This window comes from Protopterus annectens, chromosome 9.part0, assembly GCF_019279795.1.
Source record: "Protopterus annectens isolate FY-2018-M chromosome 9.part0, PAN1.0, whole genome shotgun sequence".
In the NCBI taxonomy this organism is placed as follows: Eukaryota; Metazoa; Chordata; order Ceratodontiformes; family Protopteridae; genus Protopterus; species Protopterus annectens.
The window spans coordinates 382,728,129-382,745,519 of record NC_056743.1 but is presented as its reverse complement, the minus strand read 5'-3'; the positions used below and the strand labels follow the sequence as shown (position 1 = coordinate 382,745,519).

The 17,391-nt window shown below is 40.8% G+C and overlaps 1 protein-coding gene across 4 annotated transcripts in view; it reads right to left on the bottom strand.

Annotated features, from left to right (window-relative positions):
• PDLIM2 (PDZ and LIM domain 2) overlaps window positions 1-17,391 on the bottom strand; it is a 3,176,635-nt gene that overhangs the window by 258,212 nt on the left and 2,901,032 nt on the right. The gene's annotated exons all lie outside the window — the stretch shown is intronic.

The window sequence follows — 17,391 nt, the reverse complement described above, 5'->3', positions numbered from 1 at the left end:
GTGTGACACCTAATGGCAATGCCTGTACCAGCTGCCCTGGCCGCCCCTTCAGCTGTGTGAGCAATAAGCTGCATGTACGAGTTTGATATTGATTTTTAGGGTTGCAAGCTGAGAGGCAACTTTATCTCGTACCTCATCAGACACTGCTTCTGTCAAGGTGCCCAAAAGCTCAGTGATCAGCTCCCTTTGAAGATAGGTAAAATGTGCCAAGAAGTTCAATTGACCATACAGCAAAGGTCATTGAAGCGCAGACCCCCTTGTCAAATCTGTCCATCATCTGAGACTACTTGTTTGGAGGATGAACAGTTGGACTCTTCGCTGCAAGTTCCTTCTTAGTGGCTGCCGCCACCATCATACCATCTACCGCCAAGCTTTTAGACCAGTGGGGTTGGTCCTCTGGTGCAGTAATACTTCTGTCTGGGGGATTGGCTCTAGTGTCAGGGTCCTTCCAAGCACACTGCATGATAAGCTTGACCAAATCATTGGCATGTGGGTCACACAGGATGTAGACGGTCAGGCACGAAAAGCTGCAAGAAAACAGATTCCTTGGAGGAAGAGTTGGTGGACTTCCAATCACCCCTCTGTTTTACGATTTCCAGGAGGTCTCCAAAGGAGACATCCTCAGGCAGTGTAATCTGTACCCTCGGTGACAGATTCTTCTGAATAATCAGAGTGCTTCCTCTTACATGATCTCTTATGGAGTGGCTCCTCAGGGGGAAGGTCTGAGGAGGATTCCTAAGAGAGGGTACCTGCACTACAGTGTCTTACTGCTTCTGTGCCTACTGTCCAAATGTAGTAGCCTGTGACAGCTGTGAGCCAGAGGATACATAGATATGACATTCCAACAGACTGGGTGCCAACTGTGATCCTGCTGAGGCAAGCGCTCTCTCCATAATCTGGAAGGCAGGTTTGTCTGAAGAGGGATGGGAGCCCGGAATTGAGAAAGACAACCTAGGAACACCCTGCTCCAACGAGCCCACCTCCAGAGAAGGAGCCCCGAGAGGATTCGGAACTGTAGACAGCACCATGGAAAAAAAAAAAAGAAAAAGAATCGGTGCTGTACTAGGGATTCCAGAGCCGGCAGCCAAGTCATGGTCCTGTGGGTGGATTGGCTCCAACTGAGCTGAGGACCACAGAGTGGGTTCCGGGACTGAGGCAAGATTCACCATCAGTACCGACGAAGCTGGCACCAGGAGAGGCAATGTTGAGGGCTCCAAATCCAGCGGGGAGGTTGAAGGAGGAAGATAAGTTGGAGTCCTGGGAGAAAAATCTTCAGCTCCAAGTTGGAGGGAAGTCCTAGACGGGGTTGGAATACCTCTGGCTGCCAAGAGCTGATTTACCAGTCTAACTACATCAGGCTCCAAAAGGCTCCTGGTGAAATGAGCAGACATCCCTGAGGGAGATTCAAGGTGTTCAAGAAAGGGTCAAAAGCTGCAGAGAGCACCTCAGCCATACCTGGTTACTCATCCTATCATACATTCAGACCCCAAACTGTGGGTATTAAAGCTAAAGGAGATGGAGTTTCAATATAAAAAACATACACACCTCCTGGCTGGTCAAACAGTATGATGCACAGGAGACACTCCAGGTGCAGTTAACTATTGACAAGACCCATATACAAATCATAGCTTGCTACAGACCCCCAAACCGGACTCAAGATGCCCAAACTGCCTAGCCAGACCTCTTTGAAACTATCAAGAGTCAACCTTTTACTTGATTTTGTCAATACAAATGTTTTGGAACAGCTAGTCAATACCCCCAACAAGAGGCGATAATATCTTGGACTTGGTATTAACCAACATGAGTAACCACTGCAGCTTCCCTGCAGTATCAACCTCCCTTGTAAGAGCAGACCATAAAGCTGTCACATTCAAAGTCACCATCTTCCCCCGAACCCCCTCTAGCTAGGGTCAAACAAAAAATTTCTCCAAAGCTGATTACAACCTCCTGAGGGATGGTATAAAACAGCTTCACAGCCCCCTCCCCCTCTCTAGGAACTGGCACCAGTACCCAAAATTATACCAAATTACTATACTAACATTTATATAGATGCATGGAATCAGGAATATCTGACAGGACAAAATCATCCTCCACAAGGAAGAGGAAACCTGTCTGGTGGACATCTGCAATAAACTCTATAACAAAAGAAAGAAATTGTGTCCAGGACCAAGTTGCAGCAGGTGCCCAATTGGAAGCACTCTCTCCTTAGCCTAAGCAAGTAAATAAGCACACTAGTGAAATCCTCCAAATAAACTTAGAGTCCAAATTGGCCATATCTACTAGACACAATCGTAAAGCCTTCTTCACATATGTCCGTAATCTCAAAAGGTAGCACCAAGATCTGTTCAGAACTAGTGGTCAAGGACACCACAAACAAATGCTGTAGATATAGCAAAATTTACTTGCTGACAGATTCAGTGGGAATTTCACCACTTCCCCCCTCCATCACTAAATTAGGACATTCCTAGTTCCTGCCCCCTTCCTCTTATATCTAGGGATCAGGTCATCACTGCTCTCTCAAAGGCAAAAAATACAGCCTCCATGGGACCCAATAACATCCCAGGCTGCATCCTACGTGAGCTCAGGCAGGAACTTGCAGCACCATTAGGTGCACTATTCAACCAAAGCCTGAGTACCGGCTTTGTCCCAGCTGAGTGGAGGACAGCCACTGTCATCCCTTTACACAAAGGTGGAGCGGCCACCAATTCAGGAAATTATGGACCCATTAGCCTAACTAGCCCGATATGCAAGGCCATGGAATGAATTGCCAATGTCCTTGTTAATGAGATCCATGATAATCTCCAAACACATGATCCCACACAGTTTAGCTTTGTTAAGGAGGGCATGCCTGTTAAATCTGGTCGACTTTTTTGAGACAGTCACCAAAGCCATGGATGAGGGGAAGACCGTGCACACCGCCTACCTTGACTTGGCAAAAGCCTTCGACACTATTCCCCACTCTGGCATAATAGATACTCTCTCTCAACCAGGCATCAGTTCATGTTACCAGATGGGTAAGCTAACCGGCACACTGATAGAATCCACCTAGTCAAAATAGGGGAAGCCACCTCAAGCAGTAGACCCGTATCTAGTGGCATACTCCAGGGTTCAGTCTTAGGGCCTCTGTTATTTGGGATATACTTTTCTGAGGTGCAGGCAAAAACCAGTGTGCTATAGCTGACCAGGTTTGCAGATGACTTCAAGCTGGGCACAGTCATAAATTCCTAGTGATGTGGACATCCCTAAGAGAATCTCACCCAAACAAATGACTGGTGCCAGAAACATAGCCTCAGGCTGAATACAAAAAAAATGCATCATCATCCCCTTTAGGGAGAGTGATATCCCCACAAATTAATCACATTAATAATAATGTCCTAAGCATGCAGTCAGTCGGGAGAGATTTGGGCACCCAGACTGTATGGAAAGCTTTCTAAATGGCCCAATTCATAAGTAAGGATATCTCATCCAGGCACAAGGAGGTCATAACATCCCTGTATTCTTCCCTTATAAGGCCCATTATCGAGTACAACACCCCATTTGGCATGCACCTCACAAAGCACATGCTGCAGCTGGAAAGACCACAGAGGTTTCCCAACAGGAGAATCCAGGGCCTCAAAAATCTACCTTACACAGATAGGCTAAAAGCCCTATCTATCCCTCTACTCTGTTTCATACAGACTCCTCAGAGGTGACCTCTTGTCTGGCATACAAGGCGATCTCGGACCCACCATGATGGGACTGCTGCATATCCGCAAGTCAAGTTCACTTGTGTAATCCACACAAACAGCCTCAACCTAGTCTGTGACATCAATAGGACTTGTTGGCAGGACAGATTTGTCTCCCAGAGACTCCCTCATCTGTGGAATAGACTCCCTCTCCACATCAAGCAAAGTACCTCTTTACCCCTTTTTAAGTACATCCTGGATAACTGGATGGGAAATAGAAAATACATCCCTGGGTTTCCACCAGTGTCCCTGCTGGACAGAGGCAGAGGATCCTGATTTGTCTATACATGAGATAAACTCTTGGCTAGGCTTATAACAGCCTCTGGGCCAATAGCCTAGTAACGTTTTATGATCCTATAAGGATGGCTACGTGTTTGACTTCTGGCATCGAAGTCTATTGTCCAGAAGCTTGTGTTGGGGGGTGTGGCCAGTTTTATACAGAAAACTATTGCTTGTGCAGAGAGGGTCTTCGGTACCGTTGAAGGGTTCGGTACCATGATAACTTTCGGCGGTTCCACAAGAATAGATGGCATTGTGGAAGAGAGTGTAAACTCTAGAGCCAAGACTGTTGTCAGTGCCAATCTGGATTCTTTTGACTTTGGTTCTGAAGAAATATGACCCTTAGAGGATTTTGGTTTCTGAGACTGAGGAGATGTTGGGACTAAATGGCTCCTCTTTTTTGGTTCTTTCTTAGGAGATTTTGAAGCCTCCACCTCAGAAAATGAGGTTTTTAACAAACCTTTTAGGATCAATTTGTTGTGATGCAAGGGTCCAGACACTAAAACCCTTACAGAGATGGAGGCTGAATTTCTAAGTGTGGCACCCCCAAATAATAAATGCAGGAAAGATGCCCATCGAAATTGGACATCTTTCTGCACATTTGTCATACTGCACATTTTTCATACTGCTTGAAATCAGTTGTACCTTTTGTTTTTTCAGCCATTGTAACAACAACTACAAAATAAACCGCAGTTCACGTGCATCACCAACACACACTACAACAGTGAAAAGAAGTCAAGTTAAGAAAAAAAAATGTTTTTAAGTGCATCAGCGATGGTAGTACAAGAAATATCCAGAAAGGGTAAGAAAATGCCAACAACGGTATTTGAAAATTACCAAAGTTACAAGGGAAGGGAGGGGCCTGTATCAACTATGGCAATTACGAAATACCAAAAGGTAAAGATTACACTCACATATTCTATTCCCTAATTAGTGACTATCAAACTACCACGAAAATGTTAACGGTAGAAGAAATATATTAACAAAAATAAAAGCACTTAGCTTGAGAGCACGGCCTGACGCATCCTGAAACTCTACGCAGCAAATGAGATCTGAGGAGAAGGGAAGAGGGACACTGTGGGTATCTGTAGCTTGAGTGTTTCTGGCTGGCATGAGATTGTTGCAACGGCTGAGTCGGTTCCAAAGATGGAACACAGACCCAACAGTCAGGAATGAATTTAGATTAACATCAGATTAAAAGTTTTGATTACAGCACAGTGCCTTTTTCCAGGAGGATGGCTGCCACCTTGAGGCTGGATCTACTTTAATTTGAGCCTTATGACTTGTTTAATTTCCTTTTCACTTTTTCCCTGTTCTTATCTCCCATGGATGTGGTGAAGGTATACTTCTCCTGTTGAATTATGATTTACCATTCAGGATTATAAGGTATGTAAAAACAATATGTAACAATTTAAACCATTTAAGGTATTATTTATTTTACAATGAATTTTCAAATGTTAAACATGAATATTAACAGACTACATACTTATTCCAAATGCAAAAGAATAATGAAACTCATTGAGAGCAAAGAAGAATATAATCTTGATATAAGAAACACATTTTCATGAAGAACTTACTTCTACACGGTTAAGAAAAAAAAAAAAAAAGTGGGTCACAAGTCTGACTAAAAATTGCAGATCTGCCATTCTGCTGGGATGTTGTTATTAAGAAATCATGAGAGTGTATGGTTTGCAATGTCTATAGATGCTTGACAAGTAGAGTGCTTGCTTTTTCCATGTGTTATGATGCAGCATCTGTTTATGCCTCCTTTTATGATTATCAGTTATTTTGGACGATTTGGTTGTGGTACTACAGCAGATACTCAACAGTTGTCATAAGGGGAATGGAATGCCCTACAAAACCCTACATTAGTCATATCAACACTTCTAGTAAAACAACTGTATTGAATAAATAAAGGAAAATAAAGAAAACTATTAATATACATTTTTTTCTATCAAAATATATATGCACATATGTCACTGTTCAAGTGATAGAATCTGGATGTCATCTTAAGCAAGGCAGAGATGTCCAGTTGAAGACAGTATCATTTAACAGTGGGAATGCATCTGTGTGCTTTGGAGTCCAGAGAAAGGCAAGAATACAAAAACAATGGCATAGTACTTTAGGGGAGAACACCAAGCTGAGCTGGAGAAAATATTCACAGATGATACAGGAGACTGGGTGCAAATTAAAAGAAGGATGGCATATTTTTTCCTATGTAATTTTACCTCTGATGTGCCTCTAATCATCAAGCTCCTCATACCAGCTATGCACATTTGTTCCCCCACCAAGGTATGCCCCAAAGAGAGTGAAAGCTGACTGAGGGAGGCTGTGATGCAGGCAGCCTCAGGGGTGATTTAGGAGAGAACGTCAAAGGAGAACACATTACCTGGACTTCATCAATGCCTTTGACAATCCTGCAGTGGTAGCTGCTGGGAAAACTGTCAAAGATGTAGCTTGGAATGAGAAATCAGACTGCAACATGTTTGAAGAGTAAGGCACAGAAGGTTTTGGTGAGATGGGTGTAGTATTTGGGTACTGCAGTCAGACCAGGACACCATCTCCATCAGTACCAGAGTGGTATTCCTCTTCCTTGACCTTGCATTTGATGCATGTTAAGGAGGAACACTCCACCATCATACTCTTTTCTTAGACGGTCTATACTCCGATACCTCATGTCAAACCACCTCCCTTTTGCATCACTGCTGTTGCCTTCCCATCATTCCTCCTGACACTTTGCATTGCACAATATTACTATTCAACCATCTTGCAAGTTCCCTGATTTTCCTGTTATGTTCTGTGTGGTTTTCCACTCCCTCTACTGCCAGAGTACCAAACCCTGTCTGCTTTTGAGATGCTCCCTTCAATTAGTTTAAAAGTATGATCATTAAAATGCATTTTTCCAAACACCCCTCTCAGAGTGGTTCTGTTCCTCATGAGATTTATGAAGCCTGTCCATGGAAAACAGATTGTCAAGCTGCCAAATCTGTCCACACCCTATTACCTAGCCCTAAACCTTTCTCCCCTGTTCAGTGTTACAGTCTGTCAGTGAGCTCTTCTTCCTCACTATGCTGGCTACTGATGCAGTTTTCAGTTCAATGAATATCACCTCCACCCCCATAGCATACGTTTATGACCTGCTTGGCATGGTTTGTTACTACCTCAACCATCACCTCTGACAGGTAACTGATGACTACAGGCACCACCAATCCCCCACCATATCCTCAGCAACAACCTTGGTCACCTCTTCTCACATCTAATTCTAAATACAGAAAGTAATTTAACTTTAAACAGTCATCCCATCTCCTTACCAACAGAGTCTTCAATAATCAAAATTATCAGCGGCTCAACATTTAGGATACTTGCATTTGATTCCAGGAAGATCAAAAGACTGAAGTTCTACTCCTACACCCAGTACTTGGATAGATATTTTATTTTTTTTAAATGTATTTCAATTTGTTAACCAGGTAGGTACACTGGTCCAGTGACCATTTCCTAGAATTACACTGGCCTAGGATATAGCAAATCCAGGACACAATAGTTAGCCGATCATGCAAATAATAAAATCAGACAATGGAAATGAAACTAAACAGAATAAGAGATTGGATGCAAAGCATAACTAGTTAAGACAGTAAATGGTTCAATGTTAACATAGCATTATGACATTTAAACATGTAATTAAAATATCAAGAGTGGAAAAACTGAAATAACAATGAAGTAGCCATCTATAGGCGAGTCACTAACAAAAATAATAGCTAACCAGGTAACCTGAGCACAACAAAGGAAGGAGTGAGGCTAGGAAGAAATGTTGAAATATAGGTACAGAAATAAAAGTGAAACTATGTGAAAGAAGTATTACGAGAGAGAAATTAGCCTATTAAAGAGGTTGATGCTGGAGAGAGTACAGAAAAAGGGGTAGGCATAAAAGCCTGGGCTGAGCTTGGAGCTGCTGGGTATCAGGAGATGAAAAGTTAAACAAAAAGGGAAATACTCAAAAATAGAGATTTATTACTTACATAAAGTTTAAGTACATCAGTCAGTAGATTGAGTTCTTTAATGCAAGATACTCTGAAGCAGGATGGAGATACATTAACCGGACACAGTTAAAATTGTTTTTGTGTTGAAGATACTTTTTAACTTAGTCACTTAGCCATGAATAATTTGTAATTTGTAATTTTTTTTCACTTCTAAGACCTCTGGTAGCTAGTTTCAGTATGCTGGCACAATTATAGAAGGATTTTCCCCACAACTTTTTTTTTAAATGGGGCCAAAGCAATATAATGCCTCAAACAGAGATATCTCTGAAATCTTAGGGTGATATTTTACTTGACATTTAGCTGTGATTAATTGGTTTCTATCCAAAATGAGAGAAGGAAGGCTGCTCTGGTGGCAACTGGCAGCCAGTTGGTCTTAAAATTATAACAGTGGTGTCTGTAGTGAAGTGACAGCCTAATAAAGTGGCATATTCCATTAAAGGCAATCTGTTAAGATGCAACTATTAGTGGTGGAGTTTTTTTCTAACCTAGGTATAAGAACCCATTTGGCTATGGCTTCGGTTGATCCGTCGCCTGGTTTACATTGCTGACACTACAGTGCAGCGTAGGGGAGGGAGCAGTACTCCTAAGGTGCTGTCCTTTGGATGAGACATTAAACCAATGTACTACTGCATGGACTGGAGGTAGCTCAGCTGCAAGGAAAAGATGACATGGAACTTAACTGAAAAAAGAAGTGGAATTTCTCTGGCATCCTGGCAAAACTTCCTTCAGTCAGCAAAAATAACTACTTGGGTCTACTCAGAAAACAGTCCAGATCTAGTAGGAATTTTCTGCTCACTAAAAGTAAATAATAATAGATGCATTCAAAAATATATTTTCTCTATCCACATTTACTTTCTGCCCAATACCACTATCCCTCCCATCTGGAATCCTTTCCTCCTCCAGATGAACCACGTCTGTTTTCACTATCAGTGTTGGGTGCCTCCCTAGACTCTGTGTGCCTTCTTTGCCATTACTCCTATGTGCTTTCTAAACCCTCTCTATTACTTTCTTTTCATCTTGTGGCCCAGCCTACTTCCTTTTTTTTTTTTTTTTTTTTTAAAAAAAAAACACCTTTATTAAAAATAATCATTTATAATATAGATAATTCACACACTTATATAAATGAAGACAAAATATTATTGACAGTTTCAGTTGCAAACATTTTACATCACTTGTAATATAATCAATCACTCTCATTCAAACATTGTTGCAATAACATTGTCAAATGTTTTGACTCTACTCCACAAAACCACACTGATCTGTATCTATCAGTTTTGGCATAAACTTTGTCATTCTTTTAGCCATTATAGACAAATACTTTATAATCACGATTTAGAATCAAAACAGGCCTATACAATGCCGGAACTGATGGGTCTTAATCGTCTTTAGATTTTTTTCAGCCATCACAACTTTCTTCCAGGATGTTGGTGCTTCCCCTACTTTTCGAAGACTGTTAAACAAAACCTTCCTGATATCGATCACTTTCTTCACTCCAACTTCCACAAGAATGCCATCTATTCATGGGGGCTTTCCTGCAGGTTGGTTCTACATCACCATTCTTACCTTATCTCTTATCCTGTTTGTAACCGAGACTCCTCTTCCTCTAGCCCTGGCATATTTAATTCTTCCAGAAACATTTCCATTTGTTTTTTTTTTCTTGATTTCCACATTTCGCTGCTTTATACAGATTTTCATAAAATTTTTAAAATAATTTATAATACCTCTAAAAGGATCGCTGGTTATTTTTATTATTATAAGCTCCCTAAGGTTGGCAATAACCCTTTCTACTTTTTCTTGTCTGAGCTGTTGTGCTAAAAAAAAGTTTTTGTGCCTTTTTTCAGCAGAGGCCCGGAGAGAAAAGCTCCGCATAACAAAATTTAACATAAAATTAAAATACAAAATATAAAATTTAACAATATTATATAACAAATATAAAAATATCGAAGTTCAAAACAATTCTGCAACAGGCATTCCACACAGATGAAATGTCAATAATTTACAGATTAATAAAACAAGTACAAATACTTTAGAATTAGGACCAGGTAATAGCTGGAATTTGGTAGTTCAATATTTGGACCATTGCTAGTTGGCAACTGAGTAGATTAGAAGCAGTTTGAGTTATGCACCAAAGATGTTGAATTCTAAATGTGAGAGCAAAGGTAATAAACTAGGGCACAGATGGCAGGTTACTAGTACAGCGTTGAATTGGGTGATAGAAGTAGAATAGTAAGATGAAATAAAAAAAAGATAGCTTAAAGGAAACAGGAGTTAGTGAGAGGAATGCGGCAGATGTAGGGAGATAAGGAAGTAAAATAAAGGAGGGGGGAGTGAGAGGGGTAGGGAAGGTGTTCAGGTAGCATGATTACAGTGACAGATCCAAGTACTGGAAAGGTGTTTTTTCAGAGCTTTCTTAAACTCGTGGACTGAAGTGATACTTCTGAGGGTCACGGGAAGCTTATTCCATGAAAGAGCAGGGAGATAGCTGTAGAAAAACTGCCATAAAGTATTTTTAGGTTTGTGTATTTATAGGAGATATTGGTCATAGCTTCGAAGAAGTCAAGGGGAGAGTAAAGGGAGACAAGTGATGAGATATTACAGTAAGATGAGGGCTTGGTAAGGATGGAGTGGATTACGAGCAGTTGAAAAAGCAAGAGGTAGCGAGAAAGCTCTAGCCATTTGAGTGTCCTAAGGGCAAGGCAGTGGTGAGTTTTAGGAGGAAGATTAGCAGCAAATCAAGCAACTTTATTACAAGTGGTTAAGCAACTTTATTACAAGTGGTTTCAGGTTTAGACAGTAGTGAGGACTGTAAGTTAGTAAGGATTTGACAGCTGCAGAAGAGGTTAGGAAGAAGGCAATTTTTAGGAAGTGAGATTCTGGCATCAGATGAGAGGAACAGTTTGTTTCTGTAAAGAAGACAGTTTTTTATACTATGAAGTATGTAAAGATCAAATTTAAGTTGATCATCAATGATCACCCCAAGCAGCTTAATGGGGGTATCAGATTTAATAATTGTGTTGTTGAGGGAGGAGATGGTAAATGAGGACTTCAGGTGGGAAAGGGATTTGGGGAGGAAGAGCAGAAGCTTTTTTTTTTTTATATAAAAAAAGAGTAGAGTACAAGTTGGATTGTTGGTAAGCCATGATTCTGTGAGGCTGAAAGATATTTGTGTAATGGATAGTAGGTCAGAGAGGTTATCAGCAAAAGAGATGATAGTAGAGTCATCTACTGTATGAGGGATGACTGAGGACAATATGTGTAAAGTTGGTTAGTGAAGATATTAAAGAGAAGGGGGCCAAGGATTTTGAAGGGAAGAAAGGGGGAGAGAACAGAGAGCCATCTGACTGATTGTTGTTTGTCAGTGAGGTAATTGCTGAACTAAGAAATAGTAGCTGAAGATAAGCTGAGAAAGTTTGGATAGTAGGATAGGGTGACAGAGTGCCAAATGCTTTGGAGAGGTCAAGAAAGAGACACAATACAATTATGTTAGTCTCTGGCATTACAGATGGAGTTAATGAAGGAGATGAGAGCAGTTGTGGTGCAGTGGTGAGGGCAAAACCAGTGTTGGGTAGGGGTGAACAGGTTTTCTTGGATAAGATATGCCATAAATTGTTTATGAATGCACTGTTCTAGAAGTTTAGAAAGGGGAGAGAGTATGGCAATAGGCTGATAATTGGAAAGTTCAGAGTTTCAACCATTGTGGATGGGTACTGTATAGCACTTTTTTTCCAGAGAGTAGAACCTGCGGATTCTCTAAGAGCAATTTATCAGAATTGAGACAGGATATGCTATGGAGTTAACAGCCATCTTGAGGAAGGAAGATGGCAGGTTGTCTGCAGATGGGGAACACTGTTGTTAAGAAGGAGATTTTTGATGTAGCTAGTGGGAATTGGATTTAGTGTGAAACGGGTTTGTTGTAGTGGGGGGTAGTGAGATGTGAGGAGATGGTTTTGCTTGAGGACTGGAGAGAGTTTGCTAATGGCGTCAATGGAGTAGGATATGAAAATGGATGCGGTTTCATGGTGGGTATTGACATTGCAGGGGTTGGGTGAAGAGGGATTACCAGGGTAGAGAACATGGTTCATAGTTTGTCAGAACTGTCTGGGGTTTCTGGGTTCAGTGGATAGAGGTGTGTGGTAAAAGTTTTTTTTGTGTCTATATTGATGTGTTTTTTAGCCAGGTTACAGAGTTCTCTATATTTTTGATAGTCAGGGTGGGAATTAGTTCTACTAGTTTCCAGGCAGAAATCTCAGTTATAGATTAGTGATACAGTAATTTGGGAGAGCCAAGGAGAGCAATTGGATTTGCCTTGTAGTTCTGAGAAGAGCAAGAGAGTTTAGGGTGCTGACAAAGACAGAGTTAAATTGTAAGATAGCCTCATTTAGAGGTAAATGTCACTAGACCAGTCTATAGAGGAGAGAGAGTTGTTAAAAGTTATAGGGTTGAATTTAGTCTATGACATTCTATGACTTCGTGTGGTCTGGAGAGGAGGGAGGAGGTGGTAGAGATGGGGTAAGATACAAGAATCCAATCAAGGATGAAACCGGTGCTGGTAGATTGCCACTTTTCATAGATATAGCACATTTTGAGTGTATCCATACAGATTGATGCTGCAGGTGGGGGTATTAGAGTGGAGGGTTTGCCAACTGATGATGACATCTCCTAGTATAATGGTTTCAATATGTATGTTATCGGATAGCCAGCAGACGCTCTAGTCTAATAAGGATACATTTTCTCCAGGAGGTATACAGATAGCAACTACAGTTACAGTTTTATGGTCACTGAGTATGCAGTTAGCAATAACAAGTTTTGCTGGATGAAAAGAGGTGGACGGGTTAGTTAAGGGGGATACAGTGAGATTGTAACAGCTATAGCACCTTTTTTAAGTATACGGTGTAGGATATTGTAACCGGGGGAGGGGGAGAAATACAGTGTCAGTGATATGTGGTGTGAGCCAAGTTTCACAAAGGGCAACTATATGGGGGAATATTGGGCTGTCCAGGTATGGTATTCTGCAACCTTGTTAAGAATGCTGTGGATGTTGATGGAGTAAAAGGAGAGATGTTTTAGAAGTAAGATTAGGTGGATGCAGGAGTCATTGTGGACCTGTAGTGAGAGTAGATGGATAACGTCAGGCCCGGGGTTAGGGTTAATGTCCTCCGAGAGTAAGACAGTATTAGGCATTAGGTATGGAGGGAAGAGTAGGTTTAATTGGGTAGTGTGAGAAAGACCTTCCAAACGGTTATGAAGTCAGAAGTGTTGAAAACTGAGGTGGATATTGGAATGGAATAGCGGTTACTATTCAGCAGTGTGAGCTGGGAGGTGGTTGGGGGTGTTAGGTTGCAGGGTAAGTTGGAAGTGGTAAAAGGTGAGATTAGAGACAAGTAGAAGAGAGAGGAAGGAGCATGGGAAAGGGAAGAAGCACTTAAGGGGGTGGAGAAAAAATGTATTAGGAATGAGCTTAAGGAGAGTTTATGACAATGGGTGGACAGGTGATTATGGGGAGGAGTTGTATATTGAGATTAGTGGTGGGAAGAGGGAAAAAGGGAGGGGCTGAAGGTGCTTGGTTAAACTGTACAGGAAGAGAGAGGGCGGCAATGGGGATAGGGGAGCAGAGTGAGCCCAAGTGCAGTGAGGGCAAATGGAGTGGGATGACTAACTTCTAGTATGATAAGTAAATAAGTAAGTAGTCACACACACACACACACACACACACACACACACACACACACACACACACACACACACACACACACAATCATTAAAATGAGCAACTACACTTTAAATAGGAAGGTAACTCAAGCCACTTTCCAGAGTTTAAAAGGGATACGAGCGACTGGCTTTGGCAGCAAGTAAGCACAGGTATATAGCTATTCAGAAGAAACCACAGTGGAATTACAAACAAAAGCAAATCTAGCTATACATTACAGGCAGTAAGGCAGGTGAAAGTTGGGAGTATAGGAAAAGGTGCCGCAATGATGTGCTGTGACTGAATTAACAAAAGCCTAAATAGGTAATGGATTTATGAACAACACAGGCTTTGCAGTTGAAACTGTGTTAAGACTATGCAATGCTGACACGAGTATGTAGTTAGTGGTGGGGCTCCTCTTGTCATCTACAAATACTGCATTTGAGCTCCATTTGAGAGTGCGGAACCTAAGGAGAGAAAGAAAAGGGTGAAGACAATCTAAACAGGACAGGAGTAAATAGCAGAACTAGGTAGGATTAGGGAGAGAGCAGGGTAAGGGGACAGGAGAGAAGAAAACAAGAAACCAGAGAGAAAGTAGAGGGACAGCAGTTGGGTATATTATGAAAAAGCCAGGTAGACAGAGTCCATCACCAGTTTAGCTTAAAGAGGTGAAAGAGAGCAGGTAAGTTCAGAGTGAGTTACAAGTACAGATCTGTAACTGGGAAGGAAAAGAAAAACAAATGAAATGAAAGGGGAAGGTACAGTTGGTCAGGGAGCCAACAGGAGTACCCCCCAGGTAGTGTAAGATGCAAGAGCCGGAGTGTAAAGGCAGATATAGTTATGACAAAGAAGATACAAGGGTTACTTCTGATTAACAACAGTCTAGGCTTCAATCAATCTGACAAACAAACATTCAGTCAAGATGTCATTGTGGCACTATAAACCATTTAAAAACAGTCAAGGCTTCTATATTATCAGTACTAAACACATTCAGATAACATGCCATTGAGGCATCTGAGCAGTAACCATGTGCAAGTGTTAAAAGGATAAACATTTAAAAAAAAAAAAAAAAAAAAAAATAATGCAATTCAATCTGCTGCAATGTTCATCACTGGGGTAGCAGGGTTATACTTAAGACAGCTTCAAGATTAATTACCATTAATGCAGTTCTCTGTGCAGACTATACAAATGACTCTTATTTCCAGTCACAATGCAGAAGCTGTGTTTATACTACAGTCAGCTACACTATTGTGTTCAACAGTAAAATTGATCAGTTTCTAGTTGGTTATGAAAATTATACATAAAAAGCTACACAAAGAGAGCCATTGAGTAAATACACTAATGTTATATCCGTAAATATTCAGTTACAAGCTAGGAATATGATTTTACAGTACAGTAAAAATGTAGTTCAGTGTGATTGCCACGCTTTCCTTACTCTATGTAAGCTAGAGTGGGATTACAAAAGATAGACAAGCTCAAGTCATTACAGTACCCAAGGCAAAGTAGCAAAGTACATACTGTGAAAAACAGAATAACCATCCTGAAAAATTAATTCTTTATCAAATCACATGCTCAACTCTTTCCAAATATGTTTCCTGTATCATACTATTTCCACTCTGCATTTTCTTGTATACATCTGACAGACCATTCACATATAAAGATAATATGGCAAGTGTCATAAGAAGTTATTATCCCCACCTGTTATGTAGAACATTGTTTTTTTAATGTCTAGTTCCAGCTTCCGTGTTAAATGCATACACGGACATTCGGCAGGTTAATCTTTTACACAGCTGTTTCTTGTCATATCCACCTGAACTTATGTCACATATTACAAGACGTTTTTATTTTAATGAAAACCCTCAAACAAAAAAAGTGAACATACCTCCAGAACACCGCCAGAACCCATTAACTTCATGCCAACACATACAACTATGTTGTTGTCTCTTTTGGCTTTTCCCGGTTTGGGGTTGCCACAGCTAATGATTGGTAGTTGATTTTTACGTGCAGAGTTGCCAGCCCTGACGCACAACCTTCAACGAAGGTATGCCCATTCACGCACGTCTCCACGCAGAAGACGCTCTAGCTGAGAATCGAACCGGACAGTGTCTTACTGTGAGGCGACAACGCTACCGCCGCACCACCACCGTGGGTATAAACCCATACAACTATGTACATCCTCAAATAATGAAGTTTGATAAGAACAATCATCCCAGACTGACAGGCACACTCACAGGGTTTAATTAACCTATAATGGAGGTTATGCATGCCAAGATGCATGGTATATCATGTGTGTCTATGTCCAATAAGTGCTGCCTGTTTTAGTCTCATCTTTGTTCCTCTCTCTCAGATGTAAGAAAACACACTGAATACTTTTCAGAAAACATGATCTCCTAGCCATTGAAGAAAGATTATGTTTTCACTGCCAGTAACCAAATTGTCTCCATTGAAAAATGAGAACCAGATAGACAGCTCCTCCTCAACACCATACTGCTCTGTGAAAATGTATTTGCTAGAGGAAAGCTTTTCATTATATTCAGTTTTGCTTTAATTTACTTCCCCCAAAAACTTATTAAATCAAACCAAGGGCTTTAATCCAGTCATTCTCCTATGTAAAAGTAAGAAAAAGACCATCAATTTGTCTATCATGCTATTCTTTCCAGCCTTTTTTCCCCTTTTTACATTGCAGTGCCTACTTTTCTTAAAAGTACACAAGGAAGGAAAAATAAAAAACAGGGACACCAGTTTACTTAGTACCCCATTACACAGAAAAAGCTTTACTTTGTAGCATGCAGTGTATGTAATGTATTAAGAACAAAACTATTTTACTTGCAGTTAAACTCTTTCCTTCCTTTTCTCCTCTCAATGTTCTTCCAAATTTTAAATGACATGAAGTAGGGCATATGCTTTGGAATCCCTAAAAGTAAAAAAAAAATATTTCCAAATTTTCTTGTTCAGCTATATTTCACAAATGTATTTAATGGTTTACCTTTAAATAGACGATTGCACTTTGTCGAACGGCCACTTCTTCGACGCGTTTTGCACAAACCGAAACTGCAAAATTTTTTAAACGTCGAAAAACATTCGACGTTAGACATTACTGGCCGCACAACACCTCCACACCCATGCTACCATGGGTCAAAAAGGGGCGAGGTTTTGCCGTTCGCACATTCGGAAGTAGACTTTGGTGACTATCGCATTTCGGCCTTCGCGCAAGTCGAGTCGCCCATATCAGGATCGGCATTATAAAGGTAAACCATATTTAATACTTTGTAATCTCACATTTATTTACAAAGTTCTGAGCTGCCGGTTTTCTTCCTGTTTATCTCCATCTCCCACATCCAGTCTCTAGCTTATTTCCAACATACTCCTGGTTTTCTAGTTAACTCTTGTGCTTTTTTTTAGGTCTCTCAAGAAGCATTTTCCTTTGGAACACTGGAAAAGGTTTCATGGCATAGTCTCTCTATGGGCTTTATTACCAGGAGAATAAGCAGCAGAATCCCCTTCTGTTTGACAGCTCACTTTTTGTTGAACAAACTTTTGTATTTCCTCCTTAGCATGTTCTGCATCAATAAATGCAGAAAAAATATTCTGAAAACAGCTGAATATAGCAGCTTGAATCTTACATCTGCTTCTAGCCATTCCTTGACTGCAGGAATAAATTTAC